This window comes from Pleurodeles waltl, unplaced genomic scaffold, assembly GCF_031143425.1.
Source record: "Pleurodeles waltl isolate 20211129_DDA unplaced genomic scaffold, aPleWal1.hap1.20221129 scaffold_39, whole genome shotgun sequence".
Lineage (NCBI taxonomy): Eukaryota > Metazoa > Chordata > Amphibia > Caudata > Salamandridae > Pleurodeles > Pleurodeles waltl.
The window spans coordinates 7,751,452-7,778,600 of NW_027150097.1; the positions used below are offsets into that span (position 1 = coordinate 7,751,452).

Consider the following 27,149-nt stretch of genomic DNA (forward strand, 5'->3'; position numbering starts at 1 on the left):
TAACCAATACAAAACAAACATAGCTACTCAAAAAAAAGATACTATACTAATCCAGTATACAAGAATAGTACACAACAATAAATACCACATTCAGTCAATCCTCCCCGAATCCTTGCAGCCGCGTTGAGCATGGCGGTCGAGGACTCAAACTGTACCGTTCAAGTCCTTGTCTCAGAGGCACTGAGTTGATTGGTATGGAGCCAGGCACCTCCTGATCTGAATCTTGAACTGGCTCCAAATTCTGCATGTCAACACCCCCTGTAGTAGATGATTGAGAATTAGTAGCAGTCACCACCGGCCATATGCACTGGCTCAAAATTCTGCAAGTCCACACCCCATGTAGTAGATGATTGAGAATTAGTAGCAGTCACCACCGGATCCACTGTCAGGATGATCCATCCTCTCTCCTTCATCAGCTTCAGATCCCACTGTTTCCCTGAGCAGGAAGGTCTGGAATTGAAAATACAGAGGACATTAAATAACATTCACAAAACAAACATAGCTGCTCAAAAAAAAGATACTATACTAATCCAGTATACAAGAATAGTACACAACAAGAAATGCCACATTCAGTCAATCCACCCCGAATCCTTGCAGCCGCGTTGAGCATGGCGGTCGAGGACTCAAACTGTACTGTTCAAGTCCTTGTCTCAGAGGCACTGAGTTGATTGGTATGGAGCCAGGCACCTCCTGATCTGAATCTTGAACTGGCTCCAAATTCTGCATGTCCACAACCCCTGTAGTAGATGATTGAGAATTAGTAGCAGTCACCACCGGCCATGTGCACTGGCTCAAAATTCAGCATGTCCACACCCCATGTAGTAGATGATTGAGAATTAGTAGCAATCACCACCGGATCCACTGTCAGGATGATCCATCCTCTCTCCTTCATCAGCTTCAGATCCCACTGTTTCCCTGAGCAGGAAGGTCTGGAATTGAAAATACAGAGGACATTAAACAACATTCACTCAGTACATGGCACTCATTTTGGTTTATAAGCTGGAAATTGAGCCATCAGTGCAGTGTCAAGAGTGTCAGGATGGCCAAGTGGTCTAAGGTGCTGCATTTAGGTCACAGTCTCCTTTCGAGGTGTGGGTTCAAATCCCACTTCTGATGAGTGTCTTTTGCGAGGTGGATACATTTTTGGACTTTTTTTTTCCAAGCACCCGTATCAAAAACAATGTCAACAGTTTCTGTAAATTATCGATAAGATCTATTGTCCGTTGCTTGCACTAATTTCCTGAAGTTGGCTAAATCGCAGTAAATCGGTAAAGCAGGAAATCACAGCATCTTTAACAAATCGTGATAGAGAGGCCGAGATAAAGGTTTCGACCCTACATATCAAAAGCGCAGCTGTCAATAGTTCAGCAGGTTCACAATGCCAAAGGTTCAGTGGCACCAGGGTCCCCTGCGTCCCAATCACAGCTGTTTTTTTAAATTCTGTATTCAGGGGATGGGAGGGGTGGGGGTTATGCGTCTTGCACACACAGTGCCTGTTTTGCAGAGAAGTTTTAATAAATACACAAAGAATAATATGGAGTCTTTAGCCACGAGGAACACCTTGCCCTACCTTTTATTCTCTCCGATTCCACATCACCGCACCTACCATCCAACTCCAAAACTCGGGGGAGACTAACACTCCCTACCTCCCTTGGTGTGCATCATGGGCGTGCCCATGACGAACACAACATTTCTCCTTAACCAATACAAAACAAACATAGCTACTCAAAAAAAAGATACTATACTAATCCAGTATACAAGAATAGTACACAACAATAAATACCACATTCAGTCAATCCTCCCCGAATCCTTGCAGCCGCGTTGAGCATGGCGGTCGAGGACTCAAACTGTACCGTTCAAGTCCTTGTCTCAGAGGCACTGAGTTGATTGGTATGGAGCCAGGCACCTCCTGATCTGAATCTTGAACTGGCTCCAAATTCTGCATGTCCACACCCCCTGTAGTAGATGATTGAGAATTAGTAGCAGTCACCACCGGCCATATGCACTGGCTCAAAATTCTGCAAGTCCACACCCCATGTAGTAGATGATTGAGAATTAGTAGCAGTCACCACCGGATCCACTGTCAGGATGATCCATCCTCTCTCCTTCATCAGCTTCAGATCCCACTGTTTCCCTGAGCAGGAAGGTCTGGAATTGAAAATACAGAGGACATTAAATAACATTCACAAAACAAACATAGCTGCTCAAAAAAAAGATACTATACTAATCCAGTATGCAAGAATAGTACACAACAAGAAATGCCACATTCAGTCAATCCACTCCGAATCCTTGCAGCCGCGTTGAACATGGCGGTCGAGGACTCAAACTGTACCGTTCAAGTCCTTGCTCAGAGGCACTGAGTTGATTGGTATGGAGCCAGGCACCTCCTGATCTGAATCTTGAACTGGCTCCAAATTCTGCATGTCCACACCCCTTGTAGTAGATGATTGAGAATTAGTAGCAGTCACCACCGGCCATGTGCACTGGTTCAAACTTCTGCATGTCCACACCCCAAGTAGTCGATGATTGAGAATTAGTAGCAGTCACCACCGGATTCACTGTCAGGATGATCCATCCTCTCTCCTTCATCAGCTTCAGATCCCACTGTTTCCCTGAGCAGGAAGGTCTGGAATTGAAAATACAGAGGACATTAAACAACATTCACTCAGTACATGGCACTCATTTTGGTTTATAAGCTGGAAATTGAGCCATCAGGGCAGTGTCAAGAGTGTCAGGATGGCCGAGTGTTCTAAGGCGCTGCGTTCAGGTCGCAGTCTCCTTTGGAGGCGTGGGTTCGAATCCCACTTCTGACAAGTGTCTTTTGCGAGGTGGATACATTTTTGGACTTTTTTTTTCCAAGCACCCGTATCAAAAACAATGTCAACAGTTTCTGTAAATTATCGATAAGATCTATTGTCCGTTGCTTGCACTAATTTCCTGAAGTTGGCTAAATCGCAGTAAATCTGTAAAGCGGGAAATCACAGCATCTTCAACAAATCGTGATAGAGGGGCAGAGATAAAGGTTTCGACCCTACATATCAAGAGCGCAGCTGTCAATAGTTCAGCAGGTTCACAGTGCAGAAGGTTCAGTGGCACCAGGGTCCCCTGCGTCCCAATCACAGCTGGTTTTTAACTTCTGTATTCAGGGCATGGGAGGGGTGTGTTGCATTGTGCACACACGGTGCCTGTTTCGCAGATAAGTTTTAATAAATACACAGAGAATAATATAGATTCATTGGCCACGAGGAACACCTTCCCTGACCTTTTATTCTCCCCGGTTCCACGTCACCGCGCCTACCATCCAACTCCAAAACTCGGGGGAGACTAACACTCCCTACCTCCCTTGGTGTGCATCATAGGCGTGCCCATGACGAACACAACATTTCTCCTTAACCAATACAAAACAAACATAGCTGCTCAAAAAAAAGATACTATACTAATCCAGTATACAAGAATAGTACACAACAAGAAATGCCACATTCAGTCAATCCACCCCGAATCCTTGCAGCCGCGTTGAGCATGGCGGTCGAGGACTCAAACTGTACCATTCAAGTCCTTGTCTCAGAGGCACTGAGTTGATTGGTATGGAGCCAGGCACCTCCTGATCTGAATCTTGAACTGGCTCCAAATTCTGCATGTCCACACCCCCTGTAGTAGATGATTGAGAATTAGTAGCAGTCACCACCGGCCATGTGCACTGGCTCAAAATTCAGCATGTCCACACCCCATGTAGTAGATGATTGAGAATTAGTAGCAGTCACCACCGGATTCACTGTCAGGATGATCCATCCTCTCTCCTTCATCAGCTTCAGATCCCACTGTTTCCCTGAGCAGGAAGGTCTGGAATTGAAAATACAGAGGACATTAAACAACATTCACTCAGTACATGGCACTCATTTTGGTTTATAAGCTGGAAATTAAGCCATCAGTGCAGTGTCAAGAGTGTCAGGATGGCCGAGTGGTCTAAGGCGCTGCGTTCAGGTAGCAGTCTCCTTTGGAGGCGTGGGTTCCAATCCCACTTCTGACAAGTGTCTTTTGCGAGGTGGATACATTTTTGGACTTTTTTTTCCAAGCACCCGTATCAAAAACAATGTCAACAGTTTCTGTAAATTATCGATAAGATCTATTGTCCGTTGCTTGCACTAATTTCCTGAAGTTGGCTAAATCGCAGTAAATCGGTAAAGCGGGAAATCACAGCATCTTCAACAAATCGTGATAGAGGGGCAGAGATAAAGGTTTCGACCCTACATATCATGAGCGCAGCTGTCAATAGTTCAGCAGGTTCACAGTGCAGAAGGTTCAGTGGCACCAGGGTCCCCTGCGTCCCAATCACAGCTGGTTTTTAACTTCTGTATTCAGGGCATGGGAGGGGTGTGTTGCATCGTGCACACACGGTGCCTGTTTCGCAGATAAGTTTTAATAAATACACAGAGAATAATATAGAGTCATTGGCCACGAGGAACACCTTCCCTGACCTTTTATTCTCTCCGGTTCCACGTCACTGCGCCTACCATCCAACTCCAAAACTCGGGGGAGACTAACACTCCCTACCTCCCTTGGTGTGCATCATAGGCGTGCCCATGACGAACATAACATTTCTCCTTAACCAATAAAAAACAAACATAGCTGCTCAAAAAAAAGATACTATACTAATCCAGTATTCAAGAATAACACACAACAAGAAATGCCACATTCAGTCAATCCACCCCGAATCCTTGCAGCCGCGTTGAGCATGGCGGTCGAGGACTCAAACTGTACCGTTCAAGTCCTTGTCTCAGAGGCACTGAGTTGATTGGTATGGAGCCAGGCACCTCCTGATCTGAATCTTGAACTGGCTCCAAATTCTGCATGTCCACACCCCCTGTAGTAGATGATTGAGAATTAGTAGCAGTCACCACCGGCCATGTGCACTGGCTCAAAATTCAGCATGTCCACACCCCATGTAGTCGATGATTGAGAATTAGTAGCAGTCACCACCGGATTCACTGTCAGGATGATCCATCCTCTCTCCTTCATCAGCTTCAAATCCCACTGTTTCCCTGAGCAGGAAGGTCTGGAATTGAAAATACAGAGGACATTAAACAACATTCACTCAGTACATGGCACTCATTTTGGTTTATAAGCTGGAAATTGAGCCATCAGTGGAATGTCAAGAGTGTCAGGATGGCCGAGTGGTCTAAGGCGCTGTGTTCAGGTTGCAGTCTCCTTTGGAGGCGTGGGTTCGAATCCCACTTCTGACAAGTGTCTTTTGCGAGGTGGATACATTTTTGGACTTTTTTTTCCAAGCACCCGTATCAAAAACAATGTCAACAGTTTCTGTAAATTATCGATAAGATCTATTGTCCGTTGCTTGCACTAATTTCCTGAAGTTGGCTAAATCGCAGTAAATCGGTAAAGCGGGAAATCACAGCATCTTCAACAAATCGTGATAGAGGGGCAGAGATAAAGGTTTCGACCCTACATATCAAGACCGCAGCTGTCAATAGTTCAGCAGGTTCACAGTGCAGAAGGTTCAGTGGCACCAGGGTCCCCTGCGTCCCAATCACAGCTGGTTTTTAACTTCTGTATTCAGGGCATGGGAGGGGTGTGTTGCATCGTGCACACACGGTGCCTGTTTCGCAGATAAGTTTTAATAAATACACAGAGAATAATATAGAGTCATTCGCCATGAGGAACACCTTCCCTGACCTTTTATTCTCTCCGGTTCCACGTCACCGCGCCTACCATCCAACTCCAAAACTCGGGGGAGACTAACACTCCCTACCTCCCTTGGTGTGCATCATAGGCGTGCCCATGACGAACACAACATTTCTCCTTAACCAATACAAAACAAACATAGCTGCTCAAAAAAAAGATACTATACTAATCCAGTATACAAGAATAGTACACAACAAGAAATGCCACATTCAGTCAATCCACCCCGAATCCTTGCAGCCGCGTTGAGCATGGCGGTCGAGGACTCAAACTGTACCGTTCAAGTCCTTATCTCAGAGGCACTGAGTTGATTGGTATGGAGCCAGGCACCTCCTGATCTGAATCTTGAACTGGCTCCAAATTCTGCATGTCCACACCCCTTGTAGTAGATGATTGAGAATTAGTAGCAGTCACCACCGGCCATGTGCACTGGCTCAAACTTCTGCATTTCCACACCCCATGTAGTCGATGATTGAGAATTAGTAGCAGTCACCACCGGATTCACTGTCAGGATGATCCATCCTCTCTCCTTCATCAGCTTCAGATCCCACTGTTTCCCTGAGCAGGAAGGTCTGGAATTGAAAATACAGAGGACATTAAACAACATTCACTCAGTACATGGCACTCATTTTGGTTTATATGCTCGAAATTGAGCCATGAGGGCGGTGTGAAGAGTGTCAGGATGGCTGAGTGGTCGAAGGCGCTGTGTTCAGGTCGCAGCCTCCTTTGGAGTTGTGGGTTCAAATCCCACTTCTGACAAGTGTATTTTGCGAGGTGGATACATTTTTGGACTTTTTTTTCCCAAGCACCGTATCAAAAACAATGTCAACAGTTTCTGTAAATTATCGATAAGATCTATTTTCCGTTGCTTGCACTAATTGCCTGAAGTTGGCTAAATCGCAATAAATCGGTAAAGCAGGAAATCACAGCATCTTTAACAAATCGTGATAGAGGGGCCGAGATAAAGGTTTCGACCCTACGTATCAAAAGCGCAGCTGTCAATAGTTCAGCAGGTTCACAGTGCAGAAGGTTCAGTGGCACCAGGGTCCCCTGCGTCCCAATCACAGCTGGTTTTTAACTTCTGTATTCAGGGGATGGGAGGGGTGGGGGTGTTGCGTCTTGCACACACAGTGCCTGTTTTGCAGAGAAGTTTAAATAAATACACAAAGAATAATATGGAGTCTTTAGCCACGAGGAACACCTTCCCCTACCTTTTATTCTCTCCGATTCCACATCACCGCACCTACCATCCAACTCCAAAACTCGGGGGAGACTAACACTCCCTACCTCCCTTGGTGTGCATCATGGGCGTGCCCATGACGAACACAACATTTCTCCTTAACCAATACAAAACAAACATAGCTGCTCAAAAAAAAGATACTATACTAATCCAGTATACAAGAATAGTACACAACAATAAATACCACATTCAGTCAATCCACCCCGAATCCTTGCAGCCGCATTGAGCATGGCGGTCGAGGACTCAAACTGTACCGTTCAAGTCCTTGTCTCAGAGGCACTGAGTTGATTGGTATGGAGCCAGGCACCTCCTAATCTGAATCTTGAACTGGCTCCAAATTCTGCATGTCCACACCCCCTGTAGTAGATGATTGAGAATTAGTAGCAGTCACCACCGGCCATATGCACTGGCTCAAAATTCTGCAAGTCCACACCCCATGTAGTAGGTGATTGAGAATTAGTAGCAGTCACCACCGGATCCACTGTCAGGATGATCCATCCTCTCTCCTTCATCAGCTTCAGATCCCACTGTTTCCCTGAGCAGGAAGGTCTGGAATTGAAAATACAGAGGACATTAAACAACATTCACTCAGTACATGGCACTCATTTTGGTTTATAAGCTGGAAATTGAGCCATCAGTGGAGTCTCAAGAGTGTCTGGATGGCCGAGTGGTCTAAGGCGCTGCGTTCAGATCGCAGTCGTCTTTGGAGACGTGGGTTCGAATCCCACTTCTGACAAGTGTCTTTTGCGAGGTGGATACATTTTTGGACTCTTTTTTTTCCAAGCACCCGTATCAAAAACAATGTCAACAGTTTCTGTAAATTATCGATAAGATCTATTGTCCGTTGCTTGCACTAATTTCCTGAAGTTGGCTAAATCGCAGTAAATCGGTAAAGCGGGAAATCACAGCATCTTCAACAAATCGTGATAGAGGGGCAGAGATAAAGGTTTCGACCCTACATATCAAGAGCGCAGCTGTCAATAGTTCAGCAGGTTCACAGTGCAGAAGGTTCAGTGGCACCAGGGTCCCCTGCGTCCCAATCACAGCTGGTTTTTAACTTCTGTATTCAGGGCATGGGAGGGGTGTGTTGCATCGTGCACACACGGTGCCTGTTTCGCAGATAAGTTTTAATAAATACACAGAGAATAATATAGAGTCATTGGCCACGAGGAACACCTTCCCTGACCTTTTATTCTCTCCGGTTCCACGTCACCGCGCCTACCATCCAACTCCAAAAGTCGGGGGAGAATAACACTCCCTACCTCCCTTGGTGTGCATCATAGGCGTGCCCATGACGAACACAACATTTCTCCTTAACCAATACAAAACAAACATAGCTGCTCAAAAAAAAGATACTATACTAATCCAGTATACAAGAATAACACACAACAAGAAATGCCACATTCAGTCAATCCACCTCGAATCCTTGCAGCCGCGTTGAGCATGGCGGTCGAGGACTCAAACTGTACCGTTCAAGTCCTTGTCTCAGAGGCACTGAGTTGATTGGTATGGAGCCAGGCACCTCCTGATCTGAATCTTGAACTGGCTCCAAATTCTGCATGTCCACACCCCCTGTAGTAGATGATTGAGAATTAGTAGCAGTCACCACCGGCCATGTGCACTGGCTCAAAATTCAGCATGTCCACACCCCATGTAGTCGATGATTGAGAATTAGTAGCAGTCACCACCGGATTCACTGTCAGGATGATCCATCCTCTCTCCTTCATCAGCTTCAGATCCCACTGTTTCCCTGAGCAGGAAGATCTGGAATTGAAAATACAGAGGACATTAAACAACATTCACTCAGTACATGGCACTCATTTTGGTTTATACACTCGAAATTGAGCCATGAGGGAGCTGTGAAGAGTGTCAGGATGGCCAAGTGGTCTAAGGCGCTGCGTTCAGGTTGTAGCTTCCCTTGGAGGTGTGGGTTCAAATCCCACTTCTGACAAGTGTATTTTGCGAGGTGGATAAATTTTTGGACTTTTTTTTCCCAAGCACCGTATCAAAAACAATGTCAACAGTTTCTGTAAATTATCGATAAGATCTATTCCCGTTGCTTGCACTAATTGCCTGAAGTTGGCTAAATCGCAGTAAATCGGTAAAGAAGGAAATCACAGCATCTTCAACAAATCGTGATAGAGGGGCCGAGATAAAGGTTTCGACCCTACATATCAAAAGCGCAGCTGTCAATAGTTCAGCAGGTTCACAGTGCAGAAGGTTCAGTGGCACCAGGGTCCCCTGCGTCCCAATCACAGCTGGTTTTTAACTTCTGTATTCAGGGGATGCGAGGGGTGGGGGTGTTGAGTCGTGCACACACAGTGCCTGTTTTGCAGAGAAGTTTTAATAAATACACAAAGAATAATATAGAGTCTTTAGCCACGAGGAACACCTTCCCCTACCTTTTATTCTCTCCGATTCCACATCACCGCACCTACCATCCAACTCCAAAACTCGGGGGAGACTAACACTCCCTACCTCCCTTGGTGTGCATCACGGGCGTGCCCATGACGAACACAACATTTCTCCTTAACCAGTACAAAACAAACATAGCTGCTCAAAAAAAAGATACTATACTAATCCAGTATACAAGAATAGTACACAACAATAAATACCACATTCAGTCAATCCACCCCGAATCCTTGCAGCCTTGTTGAGCATGGCGGTCGAGGACTCAAACTGTACCGTTCAAGTCCTTGTCTCAGAGGCACTGAGTTGATTGGTATGGAGCCAGGCACCTCCTGATCTGAATCTTGAACTGGCTCCAAATTCTGCATGTCCACACCCCCTGTAGTAGATGATTGAGAATTAGTAGCAGTCACCACCGGCCATATGCACTGGCTCAAAATTCTGCAAGTCCACACCCCATGTAGTAGATGATTGAGAATTAGTAGCAGTCACCACAGGGTCCACTGTCAGGATGATCCATCCTCTCTCCTTCATCAGCTTCAGATCCCACTTTTTCCCTGAGCAGGAAGGTCTGGAATTGAAAATACAGAGGACATTAAATAACATTCACTCAGTACATGGCACTCATTTTGGTTTATAAGCTGGAAATTGAGCCATCAGTCTTGTGTCAAGAGTGTCAGGATGACCGGGTGGTTTAAGGTGCTGCATTCAGGTCACAGTCTACCTTGGAGACATGGGTTCAAACCCCTCCTCTGACAAGTGTCTTTTGCGAGGTGGATACATTTTTGGACTTTTTTTTTCCAAGCACCCTTATCAAAAACAATGTCAACAGTTTCTGTAAATTATCGATAAGATCTATTGTCCGTTGCTTGCACTAATTGCCTGAAGTTGGCTAAATCGCAGTAAATCGGTAAAGCGGGAAATCACAGCATCTTCAACAAATCGTGATAGAGGGGCCGAGATAAAGGTTTCGACCCTACATATCAAAAGCACAGCTGTCAATAGTTCAGCAGGTTCACAGTGCAGAAGGTTCAGTGGCACCAGGGTCCCCTGCGTCCCAATCACAGCTGGTTTTTAACTTCTGTATTCAGGGCATGGGAGGGGTGTGTTGCATCGTGCACACACAGTGCCTGTTTCGCAAATAAGTTTTAATAAATACACAGAGAATAATATAGAGTCATTGGCCACGAGGAACACCTTCCCTGACCTTTTATTCTCTCCGGTTCCACGTCACCGCGCCTACCATCCAACTCCAAAACTTGGGGGTGACTAACACTCCCTACCTCCCTTGGTGTGCATCATAGGCGTGCCCATGACGAACACAACATTTCTCCTTAACCAATACAAAACAAACATAGCTGCTCAAAAAAAAGATACTATACTAAACCAGTATACAAGAATAGTACACAACAAGAAATGCCACATTCAGTCAATCCACCCTGAATCCTTGCAGCCGCGTTGAGCATGGCGGTCGAGGACTCAAACTGTACCGTTCAAGTCCTTGTCTCAGAGGCACTGAGTTGATTGGTTATGGAGCCAGGCACCTCCTGATCTGAATCTTGAACTGGCTCCAAATTCTGCATGTCCACACCCCCTGTAGTAGATGATTGAGAATCAGTAGCAGTCACCACCGGCCATGTGCACTGGCTCAAAATTCAGCATGTCCACACCCCATGTAGTAGATGATTGAGAATTAGTAGCAGTCACCACCGGATCCACTGTCAGGATGATCCATCCTCTCTCCTTCATCAGCTTCAGATCCCACTGTTTCCCTGAGCAGGAAGGTCTGGAATTGGAAATACAGAGGACATTAAACAACATTCACTCAGTACATGGCACCCATTTTGGTTTATAAGCTGGAAATTGAGCCATCAGTGCAGTGTCACAAGTGTCAGGATGGCCGAGTGGTCTAAGGCGCTGCGTTCAGTTTGCAGTCTCCTTTGGAGGCGTGGGTTCGAATTCCTCTTCTGACAAGTGTCTTTTGCGAGGTGGATACATTTTTTGACTTTTTTTTTCCAAGCACCCGTATCAAAAACAATATCAACAGTTTCTGTAAATTATCGATAAGATCTATTGTCCGTTGCTTGCACTAATTTCCTGAAGTTGGCTAAATCGCAGTAAATCGGTAAAGCTGGAAATCACAGCATCTTCAACAAATCGTGATAGAGGGGCAGAGATAAAGGTTTTGACCCTATATATCAAGAGCGCAGCTGTCAATAGTTCAGCAGGTTCACAGTGCAGAAGGTTCAGTGGCACCAGGGTCCCCTGCATCCCAATAACAGCTGGTTTTTAACTTCTGTATTCAGGGCATGGGAGGGGTGTGTTGCATCGTGCACACATGGTGTCTGTTTCGCAGATAAGTTTTAATAAATACACAGAGAATAATATGGAGTCATTGTCCACGAGGAACACCTTCCCTGGCCTTTTATTCTCTCCGGTTCCACGTCACCGCGCCTACCATCCAACTCCAAAACTCGGGGGAGACTAACACTCCCTACCTCCCTTGGTGTGCATCATAGGCGTGCCCATGACGAACACAACATTTCTCCTTAACCAATACAAAACAAACATAGCTGCTCAAAAAAAAGATACTATACTAATCCAGTATACAAGAATAGTACACAACAAGAAATGCCACATTCAGTCAATCCACCCCGAATCCTTGCAGCCGCGTTGAACATGGCGGTCGAGGACTCAAACTGTACCGTTCAAGTCCTTGTCTCAGAGGCACTGAGTTGATTGGTATGGAGCCAGGCACCTCCTGATCTGAATCTTGAACTGGCTCCAAATTCTGCATGTCCACACCCCTTGTAGTAGATGATTGAGAATTAGTAGCAGTCACCACCGGCCATATGCACTGGCTCAAACTTCTGCTTGGCCACACCCCAAGTAGTCGATGATTGAGAATTAGTAGCAGTCACCACCGGATTCACTGTCAGGATGATCCATCCTCTCTCCTTCATCAGCTTCAGATCCCACTGTTTCCCTGAGCAGGAAGGTCTGGAATTGAAAATACAGAGGACATTAAACAACATTCACTCAGTACATGGCACTCATTTTGGTTTATAAGCTGGAAATTGAGCCATCAGTGCAGTGTCAAGAGTGTCAGGGTGGCCGAGTGGTCTACGGCGCTGTGTTCAGGTCGCAGTCTCCTTTGGAGGCGTGGGTTCAAATCCCACTTCTGACAAGTGTCTTTTGCGAGGTGGATACATTTTTGGACTTTTTTTTTCCAAGCACCCGTATCAAAAACAATGTCAACAGTTTCTGTAAATTATCGATAAGATCTATTGTCCGTTGCTTGCACTAATTTCCTGAAGTTGGTTAAATCGCAGTAAATCGGTAAAGCGGGAAATCACAGCATCTTCAACAAATCGTGATAGAGGGGCAGAGATAAAGGTTTCGACCCTACATATCAAGAGCGCAGCTGTCAATAGTTCAGCAGGTTCACAGTGCAGAAGGTTCAGTGGCACCAGGGTCCCCTGCGTCCCAATAACAGCTGGTTTTTAACTTCTGTATTCAGGGCATGTGAGGGGTGTGTTGCATCGTGCACACATGGTGCCTGTTTCGCAGATAAGTTTTAATAAATACACAGAGAATAATATGGAGTCATTGTCCACGAGGAACACCTTCCCTGGCCTTTTATTCTCTCCGGTTCCACGTCACCGGGCCTACCATCCAACCCCAAAACTCGGGGGAGACTAACACTCCCTACCTCCCTTGGTGTGCATCATAGGCGTGCCCATGACGAACACAACATTTCTCCTTAACCAATACAAAACAAACATAGCTGCTCAAAAAAAAGATACTATACTAATCCAGTATACAAGAATAGTACACAACAAGAAATGCCACATTCAGTCAATCCACCCCGAATCCTTGCAGCCGCGTTGAACATGGCGGTCGAGGACTCAAACTGTACCGTTCAAGTCCTTGTCTCAGAGGCACTGAGTTGATTGGTATGGAGCCAGGCACCTCCTTATCTGAATCTTGAACTGGCTCCAAATTCTGCATGTCCACACCCCTTGTAGTAGATGATTGAGAATTAGTAGCAGTCACCACCGGCCATATGCACTGGTTCAAACTTCTGCTTGGCCACACCCCAAGTAGTCGATGATTGAGAATTAGTAGCAGTCACCACCGGATTCACTGTCAGGATGATTCATCCTCTCTCCTTCATCAGCTTCAGATCCCACTGTTTCCCTGAGCAGGAAGGTCTGGAATTGAAAATACAGAGGACATTAAACAACATTCACTCAGTACATGGCACTCATTTTGGATTATAAGCTGGAAATTGAGCCATCAGGGCAGTGTCAAGAGTGTCAGGATGGCCGAGTGGTGTAAGGTGCTGCGTTCAGGTCGCAGTCTCCTTTGGAGGTGGGGGTTCGAATCCCACTTCTGACAAGTGTCTTTTGCGAGGTGGATACATTTTTGGACTTTTTTTTTCCAAGCACCCGTATCAAAAACAATGTCAACAGTTTCTGTAAATTATCGATAAGATCTATTGTCCGTTGCTTGCACTAATTTCCTGAAGTTGGCTAAATCGCAGTAAATCGGTAAAGCGGGAAATCACAGCATCTTCAACAAATCGTGATAGAGGGGCAGAGATAAAGGTTTCGACCCTACATATCAAGAGCCCAGCTGTCAATAGTTCAGCAGGTTTACAGTGCAGAAGGTTCAGTGGCACCAGGGTCCCCTGCGTCCCAATCACAGCTGGTTTTTAACTTCTGTATTCAGGGCATGGGAGGGGTGTGTTGCATCGTGCACACACAGTGCCTGTTTCGCAGATAAGTTTTAATAAATACACAGAGAATAATATAGAGTCATTGGCCACGAGGAACACCTTCCCTGACCTTTTATTCTCTCCGGTTCCACGTCACCGCGCCTACCATCCAACTCCAAAACTCGGGGGAGACTAACACTCCCTACCTCCCTTGGTGTGCATCATAGGCGTGCCCATGACGAACACAACATTTCTCCTTAACCAATACAAAACAAACATAGCTGCTCAAAAAAAAGATACTATACTAATCCAGTATACAAGAATAGTACACAACAAGAAATGCCACATTCAGTCAATCCACCCCGAATCCTTGCAGCCGCGTTGAACATGGCGGTCGAGGACTCAAACTGTACCGTTCAAGTCCTTGCTCAGAGGTACTGAGTTGATTGGTATTTAGCCAGGCACCTCCTGATCTGAATCTTGAACTGGCTCCAAATTCTGCATGTCCACACCCCTTGTAGTAGATGATTGAGAATTAGTAGCAGTCACCACCGGCCATGTGCACTGGTTCAAACTTCTGCATGTCCACACCCCAAGTAGTCGATGATTGAGAATTAGTAGCAGTCACCACCGGATTCACTGTCAGGATGATCCATCCTCTCTCATTCACCAGCTTCAGATCCCACTGTTTCCCTGAGCAGGAAGGTCTGGAATTGAAAATACAGAGGACATTAAACAACATTCACTCAGTACATGGCACTCATTTTGGTTTATAAGCTGGAAATTGAGCCATCAGTGCAGTGTTAATAGTGTCAGGATGGCTGAGTGGTCTAAGGCGCTGCGTTCAGGTTGCAGTCTCCTTTGGAGGCATGGGTTCGAATCCCACTTCTGACAAGTGTCTTTTGCGAGGTGGATACATTTTTGGACTTTTTTTTTCCAAGCACCCGTATCAAAAACAATGTCAACAGTTTCTGTAAATTATCGATAAGATCTATTGTCCGTTGCTTGCACTAATTTCCTGAAGTTGGCTAAATCGCAGTAAATCGGTAAAGCGGGAAATCACAGCATCTTCAACAAATCGTGATAGAGGGGCAGAGATAAAGGTTTCGACCCTACATATCAAGAGCGCAGCTGTCAATAGTTCAGCAGGTTGACAGTGCAGAAGGTTCAGTGGCACCAGGGTCCCCTGCGTCCCAATCACAGCTGGTTTTTAACTTCTGTATTCAGGGCATGGGAGGGATGTGTTGCATCGTGCACACACGGTGCCTGTTTCGCAGATAAGTTTTAATAAATACATACAGAATAATATAGAGTCATTGGCCACGAGGAACAGCTTCCCTGACCTTTTATTCTCTCCGGTTCCACGTCACCGCGCCTACCATCCAACTCCAAAACTCGGGGGAGACTAACACTCCCTACCTCCCTTGGTGTGCATCATAGGAGTGCCCATGACGAACACAACATTTCTCCTTAACCAATACAAAACAGACATAGCTGCTCAATAAAAAGATACTATACTAAACCAGTATACAAGAATAGTACACAACAAGAAATGCCACATTCAGTCAATCCACCGTGAATCCTTGCAGCCGCGTTGAGCATGGCGGTCGAGGACTCAATCTGTACCGTTCAAGTCCTTGTCTCAGAGGCACTGGGTTGATTGGTATGGAGCCAGGCACCTCCTGATCTGAATCTTGAACTGGCTCCAAATTCTGCATGTCCACACCCCTTGTAGTAGATGATTGAGAATTAGTAGCAGTCACCACCGGCCATGTGCACTGGCTCAAAATTCAGCATGTCCACACCCCATGTAGTAGATGATTGAGAATTAGTAGCAGTCACCACCGGATTCACTGTCAGGATGATCCATCCTCTCTCCTTCATCAGCTTCAGATCCCACTGTTTCCCTGAGCAGGAAGGTCTGGAATTGAAAATACAGAGGACATTAAATAACATTCACTCAGTACATGGCACTCATTTTGGTTTATAAGCTGAAAATTGAGCCATCAGTCTGGTGTCAAGAGTGTCAGGATGGCCGGGTGGTCTAAGGTGCTGCATTCAGGTCACAGTCTCCCTTGGAGACATGGGTTCAAACCCCTCTTCTCACAAGTGTCTTTTGCGAGGTGGATACATTTTTTGACTTTTTTTTTTCCAAGCACCCTTATCAAAAACAATGTCAACAGTTTCTGTAAATTATCGATAAGATCTATTGTCCGTTGCTTGCACTAATTGCCTGAAGTTTGCTAAATCGCAGTAATTTGGTAAAGCAGGAAATCACAGCATCTTCAACAAATCGTGATAGAGGGGCCGAGATAAAGGTTTCGACCCTACATATCAAAAGCACAGCTGTCAATAGTTCAGCAGGTTCACAGTGCAGAAGGTTCAGTGGCACCAGGGTCCCCTGCGTCCCAATCACAGCTGGTTTTTAACTTTTGTATTCAGGGCATGGGAGGGGTGTGTTGCATTGTGCACACAAAGTGCCTGTTTCGCAAATAAGTTTGAATAAATACACAGAGAATAATATAGAGTCATTGGCCACGAGGAACACCTTCCCTGACCTTTTATTCTCTCCGGTTCCACGTCACCGTGCCTACCATCCAACTCCAAAACTCGGGGGAGACTAACACTCCCTACCTCCCTTGGTGTGCATCATAGGCGTGCCCATGACGAACACAACATTTCTCCTTAACCAATACAAAACAAACATAGCTGCTCAAAAAAAAAGATACTATACTAAACCAGTATACAAGAATAGTACACAACAAGAAATGCCACATTCAGTCAATCCACCCCGAATCCTTGCAGCCGCGTTGAGCATGGCGGTCGAGGACTCAAACTGTACCGTTCAAGTCCTTGTCTCAGAGGCACTGAGTTGATTGGTATGGAGCCAGGCACCTCCTGATCTGAATCTTGAACTGGCTCCAAATTCTGCATGTCCACACCCCTTGTAGTAGATGATTGAGAATTAGTAGCAGTCACCACCGGCCATGTGCACTGGCTCAAACTTCTGCATGTCCACACCCCAAGTAGTCGATGATTGCGAATTAGTAGCAGTCACCACCGGATTCACTGTCAGGATGATCCATCCTCTCTCCTTCATCAGCTTCAGATCCCACTGTTTCCCTGAGCAGGAAGGTCTGGAATGGAAAATACAGAGGACATTAAACAACATTCACTCAGTACATGGCACTCAATTTGGTTTATAAGCTGGAAATTGAGCCATCAGTGCAGTGTCAAGAGTGTCAGGATGGCCGAGTGGTCTAAGGCGCTGCGTTCAGGTTGCAGTCTCCTTTGGAGGCGTTGGTTCGAATCCCACTTCTGACAAGTGTCTTTTGCGAGGTGGATACATTTTTGGACTTTTTTTTTCCAAGCACCCGTATCAAAAACAATGTCAACAGTTTCTGTAAATTATCGATAAGATCTATTGTCCGTTGCTTGCACTAATTTCCTGAAGTTGGCTAAATCGCAGTAAATCGGTAAAGCGGGAAATCACAGCATCTTCAACAAATCGTGATAGAGGGGCAGAGATAAAGGTTTCGACCCTACATATCAAGAGCGCAGCTGTCAATAGTTCAGCAGGTTGACAGTGCAGAAGGTTCAGTGGCACCAGGGTCCCCTGCGTCCCAATCACAGCTGGTTTTTAACTTCTGTATTCAGGGCATGGGAGGGGTGTGTTGCATCGTGCACACACGGTGCCTATTTCGCAGATAAGTTTTAATAAATACACAGAGAATAATATAGAGTCATTGGCCACGAGGAACACCTTCCCTGACCTTTTATTCTCTCCGGTTCCACGTCACCGCGCCTACCATCCAACTCCAAAAGTTGGGGGAGACTAACACTCCCTACCTCCCTTGGTGTGCATCATAGGCGTGCCCATGACGAACACAACATTTCTCCTTAACCAATACAAAACAAACATAGCTGCTCAAAAAAAAGATACTATACTAATCCAGTATACAAGAATAGTACACAACAAGAAATGCCACATTCAGTCAATCCACCCCGAATCCTTGCAGCCGCGTTGAGCATGGCGGTCGAGGACTCAAACTGTACCGTTCAAGTCCTTGTCTCAGAGGCACTGAGTTGATTGGTATGGAGCCAGGCACCTCCTGATCTGAATCTTGAACTGGCTCCAAATTCTGCATGTCCAGACCCCTTGTAGTAGATGATTGAGAATTAGTAGCAGTCACCACCGGCCATGTGCACTGGCTCAAACTTCTGAATGTCCACACCCCAAGTAGTCGATGATTGCGAATTAGTAGCAGTCACCACCGGATTCACTGTCAGGATGATCCATCCTCTCTCCTTCATCAGCTTCAGATCCCACTGTTTCCCTGAGCAGGAAGGTCGGGAATTGAAAATACAGAGGACATTAAACAAAATTCACTCAGTACATGGCACTCATTTTGGTTTATAAGCTGGAAATTGAGCCATCAGTGCAGTGTTAAGAGTGTCAGGATGGCCGAGTGGTCTAAGGCGCTGCGTTCAGGTCGCAGTCTCCTTTGGAGGCGTGGGTTCGAATCCCACTTCTGACAAGTGTCTTTTGCGAGGTGGATACATTTTTGGACTTTTTTTTTCCAATCACCCGTATCAAAAACAATGTCAACAGTTTCTGTAAATTATCGATAAGATCTATTGTCCGTTGCTTGCACTAATTTCCTGAAGTTGGCTAAATCGCAGTAAATCGGTAAAGCGGGAAATCACAGCATCTTCAACAAATCGTGATAGAGGGGCAGAGATAAAGGCTTCGACCCTACATATCAAGAGCGCAGCTGTCAATAGTTCAGCAGGTTCACAGTGCAGAAGGTTCAGTGGCACCAGGGTCCCCTGCGTCCCAATCACAGCTGGTTTTTAACTTCTGTATTCAGGGCATCGGAGGGGTGTGTTGCATCGTGCACACACAGTGCCTGTTTCGCAGATAAGTTTTAATAAATACACAGAGAATAATATAGAGTCATTGGCCACGAGGAACACCTTCCCTGACCTTTTATTCTCTCCAGTTCCACGTCACCGCGCCTACCATCCAACTCCAAAAGTTGGGGGAGACTAACACTCCCTACCTCCCTTGGTGTGCATCATAGGCGTGCCCATGACGAACACAACATTTCTCCTTAAACAATACAAAACAAACATAGCTGCTCAAAAAAAAGATACTATACTAATCCAGTATACAAGAATAGTACACAACAAGAAATGCCACATTCAGTCAATCCCCCCCGAATCCTTGCAGCCGCGTTGAGCATGGCGGTCGAGGACTCAAACTGTACCGTTCAAGTCCTTGTCTCAGAGGCACTGAGTTGATTGGTATGGAGCCAGGCACCTCCTGATCTGAATCTTGAACTGGCTCCAAATTCTGCATGTCCACACCCCTTGTAGTAGATGATTGAGAATTAGTAGCAGTCACCACCGGCCATGTGCACTGGCTCAAACTTCTGCATGTCCACACCCCAAGTAGTCGATGATTGCGAATTAGTAGCAGTCACCACCGGATTCACTATCAGGATGATCCATCCTCTCTCCTTCATCAGCTTCAGATCCCACTGTTTCCCTGAGTAGGAAGGTCTGGAATTGAAAATACAGAGGACATTAAACAAAATTCACTCAGTACATGGCACTCATTTTGGTTTATAAGCTGGAAATTGAGCCATCAGTGGAGTGTTAAGAGTGTCAGGATGGCCGAGTCGTCTAAGGCGCTGCGTTCAGGTCGCAGTCTCCTTTGGAGGCGTGGGTTTGAATCCCACTTCTGACTAGTGTCTTTTGCAAGGTGGATACATTTTTGGACTTTTTTTTTCCAAGCACCCGTATCAAAAGCAATGTCAACAGTTTCTGTAAATTATCGATAAGATCTATTGTCCGTTGCTTGCACTAATTTCCTGAAGTTGGCTAAATCGCAGTAAATCGGTAAAGCAGGAAATCACAGCATCTTCAACAAATCGTGATAGAGGGGCAGAGATAAAGGTTTCGACCCTACATATCAAGAGCGCAGCTGTCAATAGTTCAGCAGGTTCACAGTGCAGAAGGTTCAGTGGCACCAGGGTCCCCTGCGTCCCAATCACAGCTGGTTTTTAACTTCTGTATTCAGGGCATGGGAGGGGTGTGTTGCATCGTGCACACACGGTGCCTGTTTCGCAGATAAGTTTTAATAAATACACAGAGAATAATATAGAGTCATTGGCCACGAGGAACACCTTCCCTGACCTTTTATTCTCTCCGGTTCCACGTTACCGCGCCTACCATCCAACTCCAAAACTCGGGGGAGACTAACACTCCCTACCTCCCTTGGTGTGCATCATAGGCGTGCCCATGACGAACACAACATTTCTCCTTAACCAATACAAAACAAACATAGCTGCTCAAAAAAAAGATACTATACTAATCCAGTATACAAGAATAGTACACAACAAGAAATGCCACATTCAGTCAATCCACCCCGAATCCTTGCAGCCGCGTTGAGCATGGCGGTCGAGGACTCACACTGTACCGTTCAAGTCCTTGTCTCTGAGGCACTGAGTTGATTGGTATGGAGCCAGGCACCTCCTGATCTGAATCTTGAACTGGCTCCAAATTCTGCATGTCCACACCCCTTGTAGTAGATGATTGAGAATTAGTAGCAGTCACCACCGGAATCACTGTCAGAATGATCCATCCTCTCTCCTTCATCAGCTTCAGATCCCACTGTTTCCCTGAGCAGGAAGGTCTGGAATTGAAAATACAGAGGACATTAAACAACATTCACTCAGTACATGGCACTCATTTTGGTTTATAAGCTGGAAATTGAGCCATCAGAGCAGTGTCAAGAGTGTCAGGATGGCCGAGTGGTCTAAGGCTCTGCGTTTAGGTCGCAGTCTCCTTTGGAGGCGTGGGTTTGAATCCCCCTTCTGACAAGGGTCTTTTGCGAGGTGGATACATTTTTGGACTTTTTTTTTCCAAGCACCCGTATCAAAAACAATGTCAACAGTTTCTGTAAATTATCGATAAGATCTATTGTCCGTTGCTTGCACTAATTTCCTGAAGTTGGCTAAATCGCAGTAAATCGGTAAAGCGGGAAATCACAGCATCTTCAACAAATCGTGATAGAGGGGCCGAGATAAAGGTTTCGACACTACATATCAAAAGCGCAGCTGTCAATAGTTCAGCAGGTTCACAGTGCAGAAGGTTCAGTGGCACCAGGGTCCCCTGCGTCCCAATCAGAGCTGGTTTTTAACTTCTGTATTCAGGGGATGGGAGGGGTGGGGGTGTTGCGTCGTGCACACACAGTGCCTGTTTTGCAGAGAAGTTTTAATAAATACACAAAGAATAATATGGAGTCTTTGGCCACAAGGAACACCTTCCCCTACCTTTTATTCTCTCCGATTCCACATCACCGCACCTAACATCCAACTCCAAAACTCAGGGGAGACTAACACTCCCTACCTCCCTTTGTGTGCATCATGGGCGTGCCCATGACGAATACAACATTTCTCCTTAACCAATACAAAACAAACATAGCTGCTCAAAAAAAAGATACTATACTAATCCAGTATACAAGAATAGTACACAACAATAAATACCACATTCAGTCAATCCACCCCGAATCCTTGCAGCCGCGTTGAGCATGGCGGTCGAGGACTCAAACTGTACCGTTCAAGTCCTTGTCTCAGAGGCACTGAGTTGATTGGTATGGAGCCAGGCACCTCCTGATCTGAATCTTGAACTGGCTCCAAATTCTGCATGTCCACACCCCCTGTAGTAGAGGATTGAGAATTAGTAGCAGTCACCACCGGCCATATGCACTGGCTCAAAATTCTGCAAGTCCACACCCCATGTAGTAGATGATTGAGAATTAGTAGCAGTCACCACAGAGTCCACTGTCAGGATGATCCATCCTCTCTCCTTCATCAGCTTCAGATCCCACTGTTTCCCTGAGCAGGAAGGTCTGGAATTGAAAACACTGAGGACATTAAATAACATTCACTCAGTACATGGCACTCATTTTGGTTTATAAGCTGGAAATTGAGCCATCAGTCTGGTGTCAAGAGTGTCAGGATGGCCGGGTGGTCTAAGGTGCTGCATTCAGGTCACAGTCTCCCTTGGAGATGTGTGTTCAAACCCCTCTTCTAACAAGTGTCTTTACGAGGTGGATACATTTTTGGACTTTTTTTTCCAAGCACCCTTATCAAAAACAATGTCAACAGTTTCTGTAAATTATGGATAAGATCTATTGTCCGTTGCTTGCACTAATTGCCTGAAGTTGGCTAAATCGCAGTAAATCGGTAAAGCAGGAAATCACAGCATCTTCAACAAATCGTGATAGAGGGGCCGAGATAAAGGTTTCGACCCTACATATCAAAAGCACAGCCGTCAATAGTTCAGCAGGTTCACAGTGCAGAAGGTTCAGTGGCACCAGGGTCCCCTGCATCCCAATCACAGCTGGTTTTTAACTTCTGTATTCTGGGCATGGGAGGGGTGTGTTGCATCGTGCACACACAGTGCCTGTTTCGCAAATAAGTTTTAATAAATACACAGAGAATAATATAGAGTCATTGGCCACGAGGAACACCTTCCCTGACCTTTTATTCTCTCCGGTTCCACGTCACCGCGCCTACCATCCAACTCCAAAACTCGGGGGAGACTAACACTCCCTACCTCCCTTGGTGTGCATCATAGGCGTGCCCATGAAGAACACAACATTTCTCCTTAACCAATACAAAACAAACATAGCTGCTCAAAAAAAAGATACTATACTAATCCAGTATACAAGAATAGTACACAACAAGAAATGCCACATTCAGTCAATCCACCCCGAATCCTTGCAGCCGCGTTGAGCATGGCGGTCGAGGACTCAAACTGTACCGTTCATGTCCTTGTCTCAGAGGCACTGAGTTGATTGGTATGGAGCCAGGCACCTCCTGATCTGAATCTTGAACTGGCTCCAAATTCTGCATGTCCACACCCCTTGTAGTAGATGATTGAGAATTAGTAGCAGTCACCACCGGCCATGTGCACTGGCTCAAACTTCTGCATGTCAACACCCCATGTAGTTGATGAGTGAGAATTAGTAGCAGTCACCACCGGATTCACTGTCAGGATGATCCATCCTCTCTCCTTCATCAGCTTCAGATCCCACTGTTTCCCTGTGCAGGAAGGTCTGGAATTGAAAATACAGAGGACATTAAACAACATTCACTCAGTACATGGCACTAATTTTGGTTTATAAGCTGGAAATTGAGCCATCAGTGCAGTGTTAAGAGTGTCAGGATGGCCGAGTGGTCTAAGGCGCTGCGTTCAGATTGCAGTCTCCTTTGGAGGCGTGGGTTCAAATCCCACTTCTGACAAGTGTCTTTTGCGAGGTGGATACATTTTTGGACTTTTTTTTTCCAAGCACCCGTATCAAAAACAATGTCAACAGTTTCTGTAAATTATCGATAAGATCTATTGTCCGTTGCTTGCACTAATTTCCTGAAGTTGGCTAAATCGCAGTAAATCGGTAAAGCGGGAAATCACAGCATCTTCAACAAATCGTGATAGAGGGGCAGAGATAAAGGTTTCGACCCTACATATCAAGAGCGCAGCTGTCAATAGTTCAGCAGGTTCACAGTGCAGAAGGTTCAGTGGCACCAGGGTCCCCTGCGTCCCAATCACAGCTGGTTTTTAACTTCTGTATTCAGGGCATGGGAGGGGTGTGTTGCATCGTGCACACACGGTGCCTGTTTCGCAGATAAGTTTTAATAAATACACAGAGAATAATATAGAGTCATTGGCCTCGAGGAACACCTTCCCTGACCTTTTATTCTCTCCGGTTCCACGTCACCGCGCCTACCATCCAACTCCAAAAGTTGGGGGAGACTAACACTCCCTACCTCCCTTGGTGTGCATCATAGGCGTGCCCATGACGAACACAACATTTCTCCTTAACCAATACAAAACAAACATAGCTGCTCAAAAAAAAGATACTATACTAATCCAGTATACAAGAATAGTACACAACAAGAAATGCCACTTTCAGTCAATCCACCCGAATCCTTGCAGCCGCGTTGAGCATGGCGGTCGAGGACTCAAACTGTACCGTTCAAGTTCTTGTCTCAGAGGCACTGAGTTGATTTTTATGGAGCCAGGCACCTCCTGATCTGAATCTTGAACTGGCTCCAAATTCTGCATGTCCACACCCCTTCTAGTAGATGATTGAGAATTAGTAGCAGTCACCACCGGCCATGTGCACTGGCTCAAACTTCTGCATGTCCACACCCCAAATAGTCGATGATTGCGAATTAGTAGCAGTCACCACCGGATTCACTGTCATGATGATCCATCCTCTCTCCTTCATCAGCTTCAGATCCCACTGTTTCCCTGAGCAGGAAGGTCTGGAATTGAAAATACAGAGGACATTAAACAAAATTCACTCAGTACATGGCACTCATTTTGGTTTATAAGCTGGAAATTGAGCCATCAGTGCAGTGTTAAGAGTGTCAGGATGGCCGAGTGGTCTAAGGCGCTGCGTTCAGGTCGCAGTCTCCTTTGGAGGCGTGGGTTCGAATCCCACTTCTGACAAGTGTCTTTTGCGAGGTGGATACATTTTTGGACTTTTTTTTTCCAATCACCCGTATCAAAAACAATGTCAACAGTTTCTGTAAATTATCGATAAGATCTATTGTCCGTTGCTTGCACTAATTGCCTGAAGTTGGCTAAATCGCAGTAAATCGGTAAAGCAGGAAATCACAGCATCTTCAACAAATCGTGATAGAGGGGCCGAGATAAAGGTTTCGACCCTACATATCAAAAGCACAGCCGTCAATAGTTCAGCAGGTTCACAGTGCAGAAGGTTCAGTGGCACCAGGGTCCCCTGCATCCCAATCACAGCTGGTTTTTAACTTCTGTATTCTGGGCATGGGAGGGGTGTGTTGCATCGTGCACACACAGTGCCTGTTTCGCAAATAAGTTTTAATAAATACACAGAGAATAATATAGAGTCATTGGCCACGAGGAACACCTTCCCTGACCTTTTATTCTCTCCGGGTCCACGTCACCGCGCCTACCATCCAACTCCAAAACTCGGGGGAGACTAACACTCCCTACCTCCCTTGGTGTGCATCATAGGCGTGCCCATGATGAACACAACATTTCTCCTTAACCAATACAAAACAAACATAGCTGCTCAAAAAAAAGATACTATACTAATCCAGTATACAAGAATAGTACACAACAAGAAATGCCACATTCAGTCAATCCACCCCGAATCCTTGCAGCCGCGTTGAGCATGGCGGTCGAGGACTCAAACTGTACCGTTCATGTCCTTGTCTCAGAGGCACTGAGTTGATTGGTATGGAGCCAGGCACCTCCTGATCTGAATCTTGAACTGGCTCCAAATTCTGCATGTCCACACCCCTTGTAGTAGATGATTGAGAATTAGTAGCAGTCACCACCGGCCATGTGCACTGGCTCAAACTTCTGCATGTCAACACCCCATGTAGTTGATGATTGAGAATTAGTAGCAGTCACCACCGGATTCACTGTCAGGATGATCCATCCTCTCTCCTTCATCAGCTTCAGATCCCACTGTTTCCCTGAGCAGGAAGGTCTGGAATTGAAAATACAGAGGACATTAAACAACATTCACTCAGTACATGGCACTCATTTTGGTTTATAAGCTGGAAATTGAGCCATCAGTGCAGTGTTAAGAGTGTCAGGATGGCCGAGTGGTCTAAGGCGCTGCGTTCAGATTGCAGTCTCCTTTGGAGGCGTGGGTTCAAATCCCACTTCTGACAAGTGTCTTTTGCGAGGTGGATACATTTTTGGACTTTTTTTTTCCAAGCACCCGTATCAAAAACAATGTCAACAGTTTCTGTAAATTATCGATAAGATCTATTGTCCGTTGCTTGCACTAATTTCCTGAAGTTGGCTAAATCGCAGTAAATCGGTAAAGCGGGAAATCACAGCATCTTCAACAAATCGTGATAGAGGGGCAGAGATAAAGGTTTCGACCCTACATATCAAGAGCGCAGCTGTCAATAGTTCAGCAGGTTCACAGTGCAGAAGGTTCAGTGGCACCAGGGTCCCCTGCGTCCCAATCACAGCTGGTTTTTAACTTCTGTATTCAGGGCATGGGAGGGGTGTGTTGCATCGTGCACACACGGTGCCTGTTTCGCAGATAAGTTTTAATAAATACACAGAGAATAATATAGAGTCATTGGCCTCGAGGAACACCTTCCCTGACCTTTTATTCTCTCCGGTTCCACGTCACCGCGCCTACCATCCAACTCCAAAAGTTGGGGGAGACTAACACTCCCTACCTCCCTTGGTGTGCATCATAGGCGTGCCCATGACGAACACAACATTTCTCCTTAAACAATACAAAACAAACATAGCTGCTCAAAAAAAAGATACTATACTAATCCAGTATACAAGAATAGTACACAACAAGAAATGCCACATTCAGTCAATCCCCCCCGAATCCTTGCAGCCGCGTTGAGCATGGCGGTCGAGGACTCAAACTGTACCGTTCAAGTCCTTGTCTCAGAGGCACTGAGTTGATTGGTATGGAGCCAGGCACCTCCTGATCTGAATCTTGAACTGGCTCCAAATTCTGCATGTCCACACCCCTTGTAGTAGATGATTGAGAATTAGTAGCAGTCACCACCGGCCATGTGCACTGGCTCAAACTTCTGCATGTCCACACCCCAAGTAGTCGATGATTGCGAATTAGTAGCAGTCACCACCGGATTCACTGTCAGGATGATCCATCCTCTCTCCTTCATCAGCTTCAGATCCCACTGTTTCCCTGAGTAGGAAGGTCTGGAATTGAAAATACAGAGGACATTCAACAAAATTCACTCAGTACATGGCACTCAATTTGGTTTATAAGCTGGAAATTGAGCCATCAGTGGAGTGTTAAGAGTGTCAGGATGGCCGAGTTGTCTAAGGCGCTGTGTTCAGGTCGCAGTCTCCTTTGGAGGCGTGGGTTTGAATCCCACTTCTGACAAGTGTCTTTTGCAAGGTGGATACATTTTTGGACTTTTTTTTTCCAAGCACCCGTATCAAAAACAATGTCAACAGTTTCTGTAAATTATCGATAAGATCTATTGTCCGTTGCTTGCACTAATTTCCTGA

At 45.8% G+C, this 27,149-nt stretch overlaps 8 non-coding genes across 8 annotated transcripts; all 8 read left to right on the forward strand.

Moving 5' to 3' along the window:
- The first annotated feature begins 2,730 nt into the window (after positions 1-2,730).
- Positions 2,731-2,813, forward strand: TRNAL-CAG (transfer RNA leucine (anticodon CAG)). Its single transcript has one exon. It is a non-coding gene; the product is annotated as a tRNA-Leu (tRNA).
- Positions 2,814-5,157: 2,344 nt separating this feature from the next.
- On the forward strand, positions 5,158-5,240 carry TRNAL-CAG (transfer RNA leucine (anticodon CAG)). The gene has a single exon. It is a non-coding gene; the product is annotated as a tRNA-Leu (tRNA).
- A 7,207-nt stretch (positions 5,241-12,447) lies between these two features.
- On the forward strand, positions 12,448-12,530 carry TRNAL-CAG (transfer RNA leucine (anticodon CAG)). The gene has a single exon. It is a non-coding gene; the product is annotated as a tRNA-Leu (tRNA).
- A 5,988-nt stretch (positions 12,531-18,518) lies between these two features.
- Positions 18,519-18,601, forward strand: TRNAL-CAG (transfer RNA leucine (anticodon CAG)). The gene has a single exon. It is a non-coding gene; the product is annotated as a tRNA-Leu (tRNA).
- Positions 18,602-20,867: 2,266 nt separating this feature from the next.
- On the forward strand, positions 20,868-20,950 carry TRNAL-UAG (transfer RNA leucine (anticodon UAG)). The gene has a single exon. It is a non-coding gene; the product is annotated as a tRNA-Leu (tRNA).
- Positions 20,951-23,297: 2,347 nt separating this feature from the next.
- Positions 23,298-23,380, forward strand: TRNAL-CAG (transfer RNA leucine (anticodon CAG)). Its single transcript has one exon. It is a non-coding gene; the product is annotated as a tRNA-Leu (tRNA).
- Positions 23,381-24,510: 1,130 nt separating this feature from the next.
- On the forward strand, positions 24,511-24,593 carry TRNAL-CAG (transfer RNA leucine (anticodon CAG)). Its single transcript has one exon. It is a non-coding gene; the product is annotated as a tRNA-Leu (tRNA).
- A 1,131-nt stretch (positions 24,594-25,724) lies between these two features.
- TRNAL-CAG (transfer RNA leucine (anticodon CAG)) lies at positions 25,725-25,807 on the forward strand. The gene has a single exon. It is a non-coding gene; the product is annotated as a tRNA-Leu (tRNA).
- The last annotated feature ends 1,342 nt before the right edge of the window (positions 25,808-27,149 follow it).